The following is a 16705-nucleotide window of genomic DNA, read 5'->3' as shown; positions in this document are numbered from 1 at the left end:
GTAAAAAGCCTCGAGGCAAAACTTAATTGGAGTGAAACAGGATAAAATAAGTTTAAAAAGCTATCTAGAAATAAGCCTAAACTAAGGCCAAGCATTTATAATTCTTAGTGAGTCTGCATGTCATGATTTGGGGGCTGGTAGTCCAGGAAGAGTTAATATCAACAATCTTTAAATAATTCTACAATAGAATAATAGAAGCAGAAAGAACACTGAAAATCTTATTTCATAAGGACATTGTCACCTGATACCTAAACCATACAAAGATTCAGCAAAGAAAGAGAATTATCAACCAATTTCCCTTAAGAATATAGATATAAAAGTACTCAATAACACAGTAACAAACTATATCCAAGAACATATAAAAAAAGGTCATCTACCATGATCTTCATCTCAGATATAAAGGCAATTAAGAGCGAGTCTATAGTCTACATCAAATGAAATGGAGAGAAACATAAAGCAGTTCCATTAATATCAACAACAAGAAAAGACTGTCCATGTTCTCCATATCTTCAATACTAGAAGTACTAGCTAGAGCAATAGGACTACTAAAGATGATAAAGCAGATACAGATTGGAAATGGTGAAGTAAAAGTACCATTATTTATAGATGACATGGCAGTATAAATAATTAACCCCAAAAATTCAGACAGGGAACTCCAACATCTGATAAATACCTTCAACAAAGTGCTTGGACACAAAATTAACTTTTAAAAGATTAATATCAAAATCAATATTTTATATACAAATGACAGGTGAGTTGAGAATGAATTCAGGGAATTAACACCCTTCACAGTAGCAACAAACAATACATAATATCTTGGGGAAACCCTAAATGAGCAAGTGAGATAAATCAGGCAGGAGAGCTAAGGATGAAAGAAGACTGTATAAAAAGAGATAGACTGGAAGTTTGGGGTATTTGGGAGGCAATGTGGAAAACTAGGGCAGTAGAAACTTCCTGGAACATGTGAAGGTGACCCTAGTAAGGACTTCTAGTAATGGAGATATGGAGCAGAGCCTGAACAATCCAACCCGCTCAACTAGGCAAGACTTCTGGTGGTAGAACTGGGACACAGTCACAAGACCTTCCATCTATGACCTTTCCTGCTTGCCAAATGTACTGAGGCAATGATAGCTCAAAGATTCTTTGCTGACTCTGGCCATTTATATCATTTGACTGGAAGGAGGAAAGACTAGCTTGTTGTGCTTATTTGCAGTCTCCATTCTTCTGGTTTGGGGTGGTTATCTAAAGTGGATTTAAAACTTGAAAGAGATCCTAAGAAAAAGCACAGCAGGTAGTACACCATGAGATTCCTAGTTAACTTTAATGGAAAACCAACTCACGCATTACTAAGTTCAAGAATTCTTACAAAGGATAAAATGAGATATAGTCTTATTGGGTTGACTAACTCTGGTCCCTTAAGCCTATGCGTACTGCTACTGAAATATACTGGCTCTAATTGATGCTTGTGAGCACAATCTTTTCTCAAGGTCATCAAGACTGTAGTCAGGTATATCATGTCACGATTTGCATTGGCCAGAACTTCAAACAATATTTGTTCTTGATGAGAGGCACAAAGTGTCCTTTCCAAACCCTCTATGGTATTTCCTTCACCTTGGCAGTTAATTTTGTACAAGCCCGTCCTGACATTTATCTTGTGATCAGTAGATATGGCGTGTTCTTTCTGAGTCAGAGCCTGAGGTAGAGATAATATTTTTATTATATTTTATTATAATTTATTATAGCAAGTTTTATAATAAGAAACATAAAGTCTACCCATTTCATGTAGTAAAACGGGGAGTAACTGTGAGCTCATGACTCATTCTAGAGAACAAAGGGAACACTGACTCCTTGTCATCTGCAGTTAGAGAAGATCTTTGCTCAGTGCAAGAGCATGCATCCCACTCAGTACTCAGCCATGAGCATTTCACAAATTAGGAGCATATATTCCCAAATGAATCTAGTGAAGTGGTCATTTCTCAGGTTCTTATTTTTAATATTTGTAGAAATGCAACTGCTGAGCTATAAACACTGGTTCAAACTGACACTTTATCTTGTAGATGTGTATATGTGGGGATCAAGTGCAGGGGTAGAAAGATGCTTGTGCCTTGTCGGAACAAGATCTAAGGTTGCTTTCCTTCAACAATAGGTGACCTGTGGGTAAGGGTAATGCCTTAAGCACATGTACATAAACGCAGTGTCATTACATATTTTCTCTGAAGTTTCAGCAAGAAGGAACTGGAAAAAAAATAGACCCAGTTCCATTTTTTTTTAAATGTGTACCATCTCTTATTTTGCTATTCCCTGTTTATAGCTTTCATCTTTGCTGGAAATGAGTCTGGGTGACATGGTTGTTTATTCAGACATAAATGCACAAACCCCTTAGAAGTGGTGTTTGTGAAAAGCAATTGAAAGTTATATCAATTTTTCTAATACTGGAATAAATCTGCAGGTATCTGTAAGACAGCTGGAACAGATTAACATCTTGGTATCATAGCAAAAGGCTATGGCTTTAGTGTTTGGTTAGAAACATCACCCCAGCCCCTGACATTCATTTTGGAATGTTTGAGTAGAAAGTTCCATTTCAAGCCCTGTTTCCTGGGAGTTGTCTCAGTCCAAACTCCACCTCTGAGAAGCCCCCCACCTCTCCCCAGAGAGGGTCAAGACCACTCCCACAGGCTATTTAAACCCACCAGATAACAAACACATGGTCTCTCCAGTTTTTCCTCCCCCTCTCTGCGTTTTCCCAGAGAACCTCCCGGGAGCAATGGCATCTATTAAACCTGGGCTTTTTCTAATTCAATTTGATTTGGTCTGATTTTGATTATTGTGTTGGTGGAGAGGCTTATTGGGCCAAAAAACCTTTACATTTAAATTAAAAAGGATGAACATTTTAGAAGACAATTAAAGGAAATTGAAAACTTCTGAACCTCTGAAATTACATCAGAAGAAAGCTTGTGAAAGAGGCACACTGAAGTCCTTGTAATTATAACCTAAGTAAACTGTACAAAACACTTATTGATGTAGCTTTCTATACTATCTTCTATCTGGGCTCCAAGTCTGTTGAAAACACCTAGTGTGCTGTAGAGACGGACGAAAGATGGACTCAAGCAGCTCAAAGGAAGTGCAGTGGTATAAACAGTGCTCTCTTAGAGGCTTGCCCTTTACTGAAAGACAAAACTAGGGGAAGGGAATCTTGGGACATATGAAGGTGGGGGAGACTGGGAGGAGTGGAGGGAGGTGAAACATTGCTTGCATATACTGTATGAGAGAATTATTTTCCATCACTCCTAAATTTCCACTGTGTGTCATTGTTGTAGTGACTGGTTCATGAACATGCCTACCATTTACCTGGTAAAAGAATGTATTGTGGTTTATACTAAGAGTCAAGAGGTAGAATGTCTTTGTGAATTACATAATTCATAGCACCCCAGGAATTTGCTGAATCCCGAAGAAGAAACTAGAATGAAGAATTCGCTTATTACAGGATTTTTTTTTTGACTCAAGAAACCACACGGGCAAAATGACAACATTGTTAAGTGCTTTGTAAATTTTGAAAATTTGAGATGTCTAAATGATTAAGACCTTGCTGCTCTTGCAAAGGTTCACAGTATTATGTTTAGTGGCTCACAGTCGGTTTGGATACACACATAAAGACATACACAGAGAAAGAGATTGAAAGAGATTAAAAATGAAAAATAAAATAATTGCAACAAAACACATAAAAACAAAATAATATACAAAATAAGAACCTATAAAAACTTAAAATAACCTGGAATTTGGATGGAAACCACATTTTTGTATTTAATTTTTAATGATAGTAAAGGAAAAAAAAGTAGATAAAAAGTAAATATCACATGGGGGAGAGTATGAAAGAAGCCAAACCAAAGTAAAGCAATAGCAATACAATATGTAAAATAAACGGACACAAAACATGAAAAGAATAAACATCAGGGTTTCCACTACAAATGGTAAATATTGTAAGAAGGAGTAAATAAAATTGTTAATTATCCTATAAAAGAAGCAGGGCTTTGACCAGGTGTGATAATAACATATACATGAGTTCTGTCACTCAAGAAGCAGGAATAGAATTGTTTGAGTCCATGGTCCGCCTGAGATATATAGAAAGTCTCCATTTAAAACAAAACAATCAAAACACAGGCCGCAATCTGGATTAGAATATTTGCACAAGAAAAAGAAACAAAAACCAAAAATCTACAGGCTCCTAGCAGTGGGATCAGGACTTGGCCCTGGCATTTGAACTGGGTTTTGAGAACCTACTTTCCATGCCCAGATGCCTCACCGAGCCTTGATGCAAGGGGGAGGAGCTTGGTCCTGCTTAAACTTGATATGCCTTGGTTTGCTGACTTCCATGGGAATCCTGCCCCTTTCTGAATGGAGGAGGAATATGGGGATGGGTAGAGTGGAGGTGAGGGGAGGGAACAGGAGGAGAGAAGGGAGGGGAAACTGTCATGTTGAAAAGGAACACTAACTACTGTAGCTTTATTACATCTATTAGTTTTGACATGTTGAAACACCCATGTTTCTTTAGAATGAAGCCAAAAGTATCATAGAGTATAATTTTTTAAACATGTTGTTGAATTTGGTTTGCTCACATTTTGTTCATTTTAACCCTATTATGATCTTCAAGTTCATAGAGCTGCTACTTTTGTTGTTACTTTAAACTATATTTTGAGAATTTCACACATGACCACTGGATCTATATCATTTCTGTTCCTTCAACTTCCCTCCTTTTCTTTTCTCCTCAAATTTATAGCCTCTCCTTTCCACGATGGATACACAACATATTTAGTATACTTCTATGTTCTCCTCTTGGGTTTATGACCTCAAGAATCATGAGGGTGTGGCTAGGTTTCACTGCCAGATATGAGTTCTTTATGTCCAATTAGACAGCTACTGGCTAATCCCAAGAAGAAAATATCACTCTTGGATTGTGCATATATCTTGAACCAATTGTTATCGTGATTTATGAGCTATCCAGTTGTTTAGAACAACTGATACGCTTTCCTCTCTTGGAAGCTTGCAATAATACCTTCCTGTACTGTGACAGGTAGTCCTCAGAGGGAACACTACCAGTTTTAGTTCCAGATCAATTCGTCTATGTTCCATGTACAAAGAACATGATGTCTTCAGAAATGCCAATCTTTTTCAATATCTGAAAGTCATCCATGCGATGACAATAACCCACATTGTTAGGGAGACAACTGTATCCTTCAACCAAGAACTTAAATGAAGGGTTTCCATAACTGATACTGGCATTTTCATAAGCTAGTTCATGGTTCTTGGTGGCTGTACTCATGTACCGTAATTCCATTAAGTATATATGCTCACACACATACACACTGTCACACATATATGTACACGTATTATATGTACTATTTGTCTAAACCCTGTGGTTGTTTGAATGATAAGTTCTTCAACAGGCTCTGGCTTCTGAACACTAAGTTTTAAGTTGGTTATGATGATTATGTAGGTGTAGGAGATGTAGGATTGATAATATCTGGGGTCACAATTTGAGGTTTCAAGTTTTCTTTGCTTCACGCTGAGTTCCATCCTCTATGACTCTAGCCTCTGCTCTGGCCTCATCAACGGTTGTGGCTTTGGAATTACAAACCCTAAAAACCCTATTTTCTGTTAGTGGCTTTGATTAAGGTATTTCATCACTCAGATAGCAATGTAAAGGATTCACATTCTTAGTGTTATTTATCTTTCCTCCCTTCCTCTCCCCGTTTCTCATTTCTCTCCTCCCAGTTAAAGTTCCCCAATTTTCCCATGATCCTTTGCTTAGCACCTGTATTATCCTAATGCCTATCCTCTCCTGAGCTTCTTCTCCTATCTTCCCGCCAATGTCCCTTTTTCTGCTGTTCTTCTGAGACTTCAAGTTATATACTGAAATCTAAAGATTAGAAAACTACTATCTACTAATAAGAGAGACTATGTTGGCATTTGTCTTTCTGAGTCTGGATTGCCGCACTCAATATGAGTGAGAATCCAGTTCCTCTATTTACTTTCTAACTTCATGATGTATCTCTCTTTACTTGTATTAATTCCATTGCTTGTACAAACCATATTTAATGTCCCTTTGGTGCCTTCAGTGACACATTGCTCATTTCAAAATGCAATGTTTTATCTCTATATGTTCATATGTTTTCTATAATTTCTCTTCTTAATTTCTAACTTCATTAGTTTGGTATTTGTCTTACTGTCTAAAATATGTTCCACATTAGAAAAATCTCTGAATTTCTGATACATGTATTCTACTATTGTTGGTTGTTATATTTTCTCTATACTTACTTTGTAAGGCCATTTGTTTCATTATGTAGTTTTACTCTGAAATAGCCTTGTCATTTTTTTGGTGTCAATGGCAAAAAATTTATATGATTAATTGTACTTGTGTGGTGGTGGTCACATCTAGTGCTATTTGTTCTGTGGAATTCGTTGCACCAACAGCTATTGCATATCTATGTGCTCTCATTTTCTTCTTAATGTCTTGTCATTTCTTTTGGTATATAATGCCACCTGACTTTGCTCTGCAGGGTATGAGTAAAGCTCCTCCTTTCTGCTCCTGCTTTCCTGTCGCTTAGAAGACAATGCTTCACTTTTTCTGTATGTTCCTATGAATGGTGCTTCCTTTAAAGCAGGGTCTCCTGTTGGTCAGCACAGCTTCCTGATCACTTTTGGGCTAAGGAAGTCCTTGAATTTCTCATCTTCCTGCTTCTATCTGCCAAACATTGGGATAATGTCTGTGTTCCACCGTTCCTGGATGCATTTTGATGTTTTCTAATCAAGGTCTTTCTCGATTCTCATTTGCTTGTATACCCCAGGGTTTTTTTTTTTTTTTTTTTTTTTTTTTTTTTTTTTTTTTTTTTTTTGGTTTTTTCGAGACAGGGTTCCTCTGTAGCTTTGGAGCCCGTCCTGGAACTCCCTTGGTAGACCAGGCTGGCCTCGAACTCACAGAGATCCGCCTGTCTCTGCCTCCCAAGTGCTGGGATTACAGGCGTGCGCCACCACCGCCCGGCCTACCCCAGGGTTTGTTAACTTCTTTTTTTTTCTGCAAAGAATTCATTTATTTGTATTTAAATGTTGTATAGTTATCCTGACTTCATCAAATTGATTTTGAACTTGATAATTCTTTATTTTTCCTTTAATTAAGAAAGCCAAGTTTACTGGTTATGGTAATTTTGATAAGTAGTTTTTTCATTCAGTGACCTTCTGACTGAGTTTCTATTAAGATATCTGCTATTATTAGTACATTGTTTGCATTGTAAGGTAGGTACATGTCTTGAACCCTTCAATAGTCTGTGTTCCTCCAGTCCTCAGAGCATCTTAACTGTACTGCAGCTTGGGTAGGTAATTTATTGATTATATTTGCTTGGGGTTCCAAATGCCTCTTTTACTTGGATGTCTAAAGCTTTTGAAAGAAGAGGGAATTTTTATATTTTTCCACTGAATAAGTCTCCAGTTTATTTTTATATTTATTTTTACACAAGTATATTTAGTTTCTACATTGAATATATTATACTTGCAGAGCATCAACTACACCAATTTTATGTAACCTTCGTCTCTGAACCCTTTCAAGAATACTTATATTTTCTATTTGTAATTATTTTGATTTTCCTTTTCTGTTGTTTGAATGCTAGAATTAATCAACCATATTTTTAAACATCAAAACTTACCTTTGGTTTGATCTAATTTATTGATGAGGCTTTCCAATGAACATTTTTTGAAATGCAGAACTTTGAATTTACATTTCTTCCAAAATCTCTGTTTATCAAACTTCTTACAACTATCCAGATTTTCTTACTTAATTCATATAGTTGTTTTTGTATTTTCTTAAAGTTCATCATCATATGATCAAAATATACTGTATAAAAATTTTTAAATAAAAATCATCATCTTCTTGAAAATCATTTTTATATTTCTTTTTTCTGACTTTTTACTTCAACATCTCTGGATATTTGTCAACTTTTAAGGGAGTCATGTCATAATTTATATGTTTCTATTTTTATATATATGCATATATTGTTGTGGCTTGTTCTACTTTTATGGGAAACTCATTGTAGGTAACAGACTTCTTTTAGTAATGTGCCTTGGAGTATCCAGTTATTATGAACTGTTGAATATGTCTCCAATAGATGGTTTTAGAATTATTTTAATATTATTTCGAATTATGTTCTCTTTGAAAGAGGAGAGTATATTATAATAAAATTTATTATATTACAGTCCTACTTTTTGTGTTATAATTACAAGAAAGAATTATTTTTAGCATACTTGACAGATATATTGTAGATGAGTTTCAGGAATTGAGGTTTTTTTTCTCTTATTCTCTTATTTACAGGACCCACTAAAATTTAGGTGGGCTGAGTTGTACATAGACTAAAGTATCATGACTCTAACTGGTCTGGGAGTAGATTGGTAGTAGAGCATCTCCACAACAAGGTAACTTGCTGTGATCCACAGCATCATTTCAAAAGGAAGAAACAAAGGACAGCAAAACAAACAGCAGTGAGCCAGACAGGGAAACAAAGGAACCTACACAGTGACTATGGCAGCCACACCTCCAGCAGCAGCTACAATAGGGAGTGGTGCGAACACAGGTGATGCAAACCAGAAACAATTAAAAGGAATTAAAGACCAGGAAAAAAAAATCTAAGAGGTTAAAATTAGAAGTAGAGAGGAAAGGTTACAGTATTGAAAAGGTAAAAGAGAGAAAATGAAGGCAATTATTATGGGGGAGAGAGAGAGAGGGAACTTATCTATTAGAAGAGGAAAAAAACAACAAAAAATAATAAAGAAATTATAACAAAATTATATTAAAAGGAAAACACACACCACAAAACAATCAACCAATCATCAAATTTCAAAATAGTTTTTAATAAAATATGGATGGCCTTTTCCATTTGGTTTTGAATGATTTGGAACGCACTGCCTTCATTGCTATGATCATTATGGTGAGCAGAGGCGCTCCCCAGCTCTCCCAACATTCCCTCATGTCTGTTTCCATCCTAATGAGAAAAAAACCTGGGAATGGATGCCTCACTTCCTACAGTAGTGTTGCTTGCCAGTCAGCTCAATCAATGTGCCTGTCTGAGGGATGAGCTGGCCAGATATTTGTTTGTTGGCTCAGTAGAACGAGGTAGCACCGAACTAAATTTCCTGAGGCAGTGTTTACTCCAGAGAGGTGAGCTCAGTGTGTTTTCTGGGCTGGGTTGATGCAAACTCCTGTCCAGCCTGTATGATGGTTGGGGCAACAAATTAAATTGAGTCCAAGAGGCTGAGCTGACTCTGTGCTCTTCCCTGCAATACTGCCTGTGGTTTCCCAGGACCAGTCCCTGCATGTAGTTCCTCTTCAGTGGTTTCTTAAAGAGAGAGCCTCATTCACCACTTCTGGCCCAAATCCCACTGCATACAGGTTTTTTTTTTTTTTTTTTTTTTTTTTTTTTTTTTTTTTTTAGTTTGCTTCATCCGTATTTAACTATCCTGAGTCCCAGGAAAATAGTAACTTGGATTACATAACAAGATTTGTGTGCGTGTGTGTTTGAATTTCAGGGAAATGGAAAATAAAGTTTTATCTCCTACAGTCATATCCATTTTCAAATGGTTCCCTGTCACAGACCCAAACTTTTACAAAGAGAACCAAGAGACATCACTTGCCTCTTAACACACCATTCCACTCTTCTTTTCAACTGAACTGTGATTTGAAATGATATCTGGGAAAATCAGGGCTCTTCAATTCCCTGATGTTTACTTTGGATCGAGATGTCTAGAAAACCGCCATGGCTGAGACTGTAAGCTGCCTCTTGCTCTGGGACAGCCTCGGTAACAGGTGTGGGGAGGGATGGTGAATGGTTGATTCCCACTGGGGTGGGTGTATGGTTATTTCTGGGTGTAAAACACCCAGTGACACCAAAAACTTTCTGTTGGTTTTAAACAGTTAAATCCCTTACATAAAATCTCCACAGAAAATATTCCTCAGGATTTCATAGTTCTAGAAGAAATCAAAAACACGTTATCCCTGAAATCCTTTCCACACTGATAAAGAGTTTCTCAAAACTATGATTAGAAGAATTCACTTTTATTCAGGTAGGATTGACCAACACCAGAATTGGCACCAATGTTATTTCCCTTAATTTTAAGTCTTAGTAGAGACTTCAGGATTGATCAGAGAATGGTGAAGAAGTTACAGCGTATCATCTCCGTGGGGCATGTAATCACTCTCTTTCCTGTGTCAGGAGTCCTATTGCTTTCTTCCCAATGGAATGTGGAATGGGAGTTGACTAAGTATGCCATACTGGGTACTATACTAGTATTAGTTACAAACTAGTTACAGGTACTGGTACTTTATGTGGGTAGTCTATATGCCAGATTCAACTTGTATATAAGAAAATTCAGTAGTAAGATCTACCTTTCAGCAATGTGCAGAAAGAAAAGTTAACAATTCTCATTCAAATAAATCATAAATATGTAAAACATTTATCAAGTAAGTCCAATTGCAATGAATTTCTAGTTTGTTGATTATCATAAGAGGGCAAGAAGGATTGAGCTTGCATCAAACATAAGATGATATTTAATACTTCTTTGAGGCTTGGACACGTGGATTCAGCTGAAGTGAAAATGCATCTCACAGTAAGACCTTCATCTTTTGTTATTTCTAGATGTAGGTAAAGTCATTGTGCTTTCTGCCAATTCTTACCTAAGGCTAGTAGAAACCTCAGAGGAAAAGTGCTAAAGGTCACCACAACCAAATGAAGGTACAGAATAAAAAAAAAAACAATGCTACATAAGTGAAATTTATCATAAAAAATCTCAAAAAGAATAAAGTACACATAAAATACCTGCATATATTATACTTTGATTACTCTACATGTGTACAGTGGTTTTAAGTTGTTTCCACACCTGTTTCTTTTTCTCATCCCAATTGTTCTCCTTAAGAAACTCTTCTTCTTTCCCAGAAGTCCTTCTTCTTCTTCTTCTTCTTCTTCTTCTTCTTCTTCTTCTTCTTCTTCTTCTTCTTCTTCTTCTTCTTCTTCTTCTTCTTCTTCTTCTTCTTCTTCTTCTTCTTCTTCTTCTTCTTCTCCTTCTCCTTCTCCTTCTCCTTCTCCTTCTCCTTCTCCTTCTCCTCCTTCTTCTTCTCTCTCTCTCTCTCTCTCTCTCTCTCTCTCTCTCTCTCTCTCTCTCTCTCTGTGTGTGTGTGTGTGTGTGTGAGAGAGAGAGAGAGAGAGAGAGAGAGAGAGAGAGAGAGAGAGAGAGAGAGAGAGAGTGACTGAGTCAAATTATGATTGCTTACAAGATCATGAGCAGGAGGTGATTTTACAAGCATGGCCTATGTTTTAGTGGCTAAACCTCTGAAGAAACTGACATCCCTTCCTCCAGCACTTTTTAATAATAATAATAATAATAGTACCCCACAGAGGGGAAGGCTTCATGAGCCTTTTCCCATCAAAGTGCATGTTATGGGGTTCCAGTCTTGTGGAGGCTTTTACTTTAACCACAACTACCACAAGTTTATGTATTCAATGGCCATGCCATGCCTGGAAGACATATACTTACAATCCATTAAATTCATATTTTATTCATTAGATTTCTGCAGAATAATAATGACAATGACAAAGACTTAGTGGTGTGGGCTGACGGGGATGCATGGATACTCTCTCTGCTTTGGTTTCTAGAGTGCCGTCTGCAGAACAGTTGGAGGTATCCAGTAATGACATCACTGCTCTGCTGAACACTTTCATGCCTGTGATCATGAAGGCACTTACAATGTTAATTTCCATCAGCTGTTCTTGCAGTGGATACACATTGGGTTTGTGAGACCCACATTGTAGCTCTCAAACATTTGTAACTCCAGTTCCAGGAGACAAGGCATCCACCTCTGACTTCCGCAAGCACCAGGCACACACATGGTAACATGTACACATGCAGGCAAAAGAATAGTACATGTTAAAGTAAAAATAATAAATCTTTAATAAATCAGTCCTTACTAAAAAACAAAATATTTCTGATAGTCTCATTATTCAAATGTCTTGCAAATAAATATACCTAAAATGATATATGTTAACAACGCCTCCCCATTGAAAGCTGATGCTTGCTTAAGTTTCTAAGCATGCATTTGTATAATATGATCCAGAATGGAATACCTCTAAAGTCGGTGAAGCAGCCAGCTGCCTTCTCTCAAATGTAACACAGCAAAAGAATGAAATACTACAACCAGAGTCTTATTACATCACATGAAAATTACTGGTATGGCTAATTAAGATGAACCCAGGCGTAAATGAGCAGTTAAGATATAAATTAACTTATTAGTGTTGTGATTCAGGCTGTGGATTTATTGCACAATTGCTTAGTCACCACCAAATGTCTGCACTTTTATATATGTGTTCGTGTGTGTAATGATTGCAATACATACGAATTACAATCATGTTGATACTATGAAACCTTTGAAGTGTAACATTGCTACCTTTCATTGTTGCTCCCTTCATTTAGATTCCAGGCTTTTCTTTTATCTGAAATCATCTGTACTTGGTGTTCTGTTGTTCCTGTTTGATTTTGTGCCTTCTCACTCCCTCCTCCAAGAGGCTACCCACTTGGATTTGCCCCCGCTACAGAGTAATCTAAGTTTTACATTTTTTTTACAAGATATCAGAGGAGAATAAACCATCCAATTTTGAAAAAATATAATTTAGTTCTATATTTTCTTATATGAGATTGATAAATATTATAAGCCCTGACACTGAATATAGTCACAAGTTTCTCTTAGAAATGTGGAAAATTCAAGTATACAACATATGTAAATTTAGTTTGCAAGCCATTAGGTACTCAGAAAATGTGGATAGTATAAATGGCGTCTATTTCTAGCATTGTCTTTTCATTTATATCAGTGCTGGAGCATTACTCCACTTCCTCACATGCAAAATGCTTAACGTCAGACTCATCCGTCATTTGCACTAATATTCTTTCTTACAAAGAACTGTGAGGCTTACTCTTAACTTTCAATTTGATTGAGTTTATGGATATCTAGGAAATTAATAAACCGTAGAACTGTGGCTTGCTATAAGAATGTATCTAGAGATACACAAAGGGTTAAAATAAATGCAGACAGCATCATTCGATAGTCGAAAATAAAAGATAGAGAAGGAAGAAGCCAGTGCAGTATTTGCATGTTCCCCTTTTCCTGGATACCATAAAATGAACACCTTGTGCCAAGATGGTTTTCATCCATTTGTGAAGTGGTGTGATTGAAGCAGCTTCTTTAGGAACTAGGACTGTGATTTGCCTGGGCAATATAAGATGATATTAGTGGAAGGAACATTTCTGAGGAGTAGATATGCTAAAAAAAAAAGCCTAGAACAAAATCTGAAAGCCAAGTTGAGACATAAAATGGAAAGGATCAGTGTAAGACTTAAAAACTGAGTTAGAACTTATTTTAAGAGCATTCTATGTAGGAGTATTACTTTTCAAGAGATTCCTTAAGCTGAGAACCATTCTTAAAACCATAGAAGCATGTGACAAAATAGTCAGGAGTATTAAGCACCTAGCTGAAGACACAATTTTGAGTTTAGGCAGGGAAGTGGCCATTACAGCACAGAAGGTCCTATAATCAAAAGAAGTTCCCTTTCATCAGAAGAGACACTGGCAAAACACATCACTTGAGTGTATAACATTATTTGACTTCATGTGAAAAATTAACATGTCAAAATCTGTAATCACAATCTGTCATCTAATACAGGGAATACAGGGAGACCAGCATTTTCTTAGGACTACAATGCATTTGAGATTACAATTATAACTACAATTGCAATCCATGGTTTACTTTCATTTTTAGGAACATTGGAGTAAATAACAAAATTCAAAGGCAAATTGAGAATCAGGTGAGTGATACATTTTTTTCTCACCATGACTACTAGTATTTCAGACAAAATTATTAATATTTAAATTTGAAAGTAAACAACTACAGTTAATCTCTAAGCTTTGTGTTAAAGACCAAGGAGATTTCTTCTTGGATGGTGATTAAGCAATAGTTTTGCAGCTACAAGGATTGGCTTCAAGTGAGTCATAAGTGAACTTTAGACATTTGTGAGTTATTAAGGAAACACAGTCACATGTCAACCAGGTACGAGAGTCAGGTAAATCTGTCAAATGTTTATTGCGTGAATCTTTATTTAATGAAAGATAACAATTGTAGGAAGAAGCTGTAGATGGTAATAAAACTGAATGCCAAGCAATCATTGGTTGACCTTCAGGACAACAGGAAGATACCAGCACAAGATTAGTGAGAACTCAGCAGGGATTTATATCTTTTATAATACTGCAGTTTTGCGTGACTTGGAACCAAGTCCAGAGAAATACAAACTGCCAACTGTGACAAACTCAGGTTTTCTGCTGGGCATGGAAAGACAGGGATTTAGTGGTTCCTGGAACATTGCTCTGAGTTCCTCATACAGGGATAAAAAAATGAACAGTATAAAAATAATTCTCTTCCTTCTTTTTCATCTTCTTATTAACCAAATATTATTATTCCCTAATGGCCAGTGAGGTTATTATTGTCCTGTGGTTGAATTATCCTTAAAATCTTGAGAATGAGAATCACACTTATCCATTCTGTCTTATAAACCATCGTATTCAACATGAAACATATTGCATTCATTAACTCTATCTAAACATTTTTGTTGCTCTTTTTAATTAATTAATTAATTAATTAATTAATTAATTAATTAATTAATTTTACCAAACCAAAGTTTTCCATCCTTCCTCTCCTCCTGTTCCTCCCATTCACTGCTCCTCTGAGGGTTAAGGCATCCCATGGGAGTCAACAAAGCATGGCATATTGAGTTGAGGCAGGACTAAGCTCATCCCTCTTGCTTTTAGTCTGGGCAAGGCAACATACCACAGTGAATAGGCTGCAATAGGATGCTCAATCATACAAGTATACTTGCTCAATTAAACATTCTTAACCAAACATTATCTTTCATTGATATACCTTTCCAAATAAATATATTTGATTAAGCTAATTGATACATTTTAAATAGAACACTGTCTCGGTTAGGGTTTCTGTTGCAGCTACAAAACATCGTTACAAAACAGCAAGTTGGGCAGGAAAGTTTTTATTCAGCTTACACTTCAACATTGCTGTTCATTACTGAAGGAAGTCAGGACACGAAATCAAACAGGGCAGGATCCTGAAGGCAGGCGCTGATGCAGAGACCATGAAGGGGTGTTATTTTCTGGTTTGCTTCTGGTGGTTTGCTCATCTGGTGTCTTATAGGACCCAGGACCATGAGCTCCTGGATGACACCACCTTCCATGGGCTGCGCCCTCCCATTTTAATCACTAACTGAGAAAATTACTTATAGATGGATCTCAACGAGGCATTTCCTCAACTGAGGGCTCTTGTATCAAGTTGACACATTATACCAGCCAGTACAAACACTAAGAATAGGAAAACACATGAAAAAAAGTGTGCCCAGAAATAAAGAATATCACCATAGTTTAGAAGAGAGAGGGATTTATGACAAGAAGTCATTTTTAAAAGTTACTATATTTGGAGCCAGAGTTGTGGCTCAAGAGTTTCAAGTGTTTACTGTACTTACAAGGAACCTAAGTTTAGTTCCAGCACCCATCTGATTGCTCACATTCCCTGTAATTTCAGTCCAGGAGATCTGATGCCTTCTTCTGGCCCCTGTGAGCTTCTTCATGCTCACGCTGCACATAATTTCATTTGAGCATTCATAATAATAAAATATTCTTTCAAAAAGTAATGAGTTAGAGATACCTGTAAAATAAAATGCAAACCTAGGTTAAATATTCAAATCTTCCTATCAGAGCTGGACGAGTCTCTCATGAGTAAAACAGCTATCAGTTTGAATGAGAGAAGGAATGAGAATTTAGGGGAAAGGAAAATGGGGTGAGACAGTAGTTCCTCCTTATAAAAATAAGAAGGTTTGATAGAGGAAAATAAAAGGTATAAAATACAGCATGAATAAATTTATAGGGAGTCAGACAATGGAGACGTTTCTACTCTAAAGGGAGAGTTAGTGCCTCACTACACCAGTGACTGTGAGGTTCCGGAGCCTAAATGATACATCTACAATGGAAATCCTACCCTACTGGCACAGTGGACATCTCAGAGAAGAGGACAGAGAGCCTTTAAAAGCTCAATGACTGGCATGATTACTTTAAGATTCCGTTTCTTACCAGAAGGAAAGATGTATCCATGACATCTTAATAATATTTTTACAGAAGACCTGGGTTTGTCTCCCAGCACAGACATGGTGGCTCAAAACCATTTATAACTAAAGTTCCAGGGGATCTGAAACCCTCTTCCAGCCTCTGAGAACACTTCACACAAGTGACTCACAGACATACATGCATGCAAAATATTCATATACGTATAAATGAATCTTAAAAACAATCATTGACAAAGCAATGCCAGCATGATGACATCACCAGTTCAACATGCCAAATTGGATGGGGGAAATTCAAGGTCATACCATAGATGAAGAGCTATAGGCAATCTGAGGGTGATGAGAGAGGGTAAATTAGCCTCATCTAGGGCTATATCATCCAGTCTCAAGTGATCAGCTCTAAATACATGTACATAGGTAACATTCAAGAAACTCAGCTGGGTGTGTGTAAAACAATAATAATTAAAAAAAGAAGTTATAAATTTGAGAGAGAGTTGTGAAAGAGG

Source organism: Microtus pennsylvanicus, chromosome 7, assembly GCF_037038515.1.
Source record: "Microtus pennsylvanicus isolate mMicPen1 chromosome 7, mMicPen1.hap1, whole genome shotgun sequence".
Lineage (NCBI taxonomy): Eukaryota > Metazoa > Chordata > Mammalia > Rodentia > Cricetidae > Microtus > Microtus pennsylvanicus.
This window is presented reverse-complemented; position numbering follows the sequence as displayed.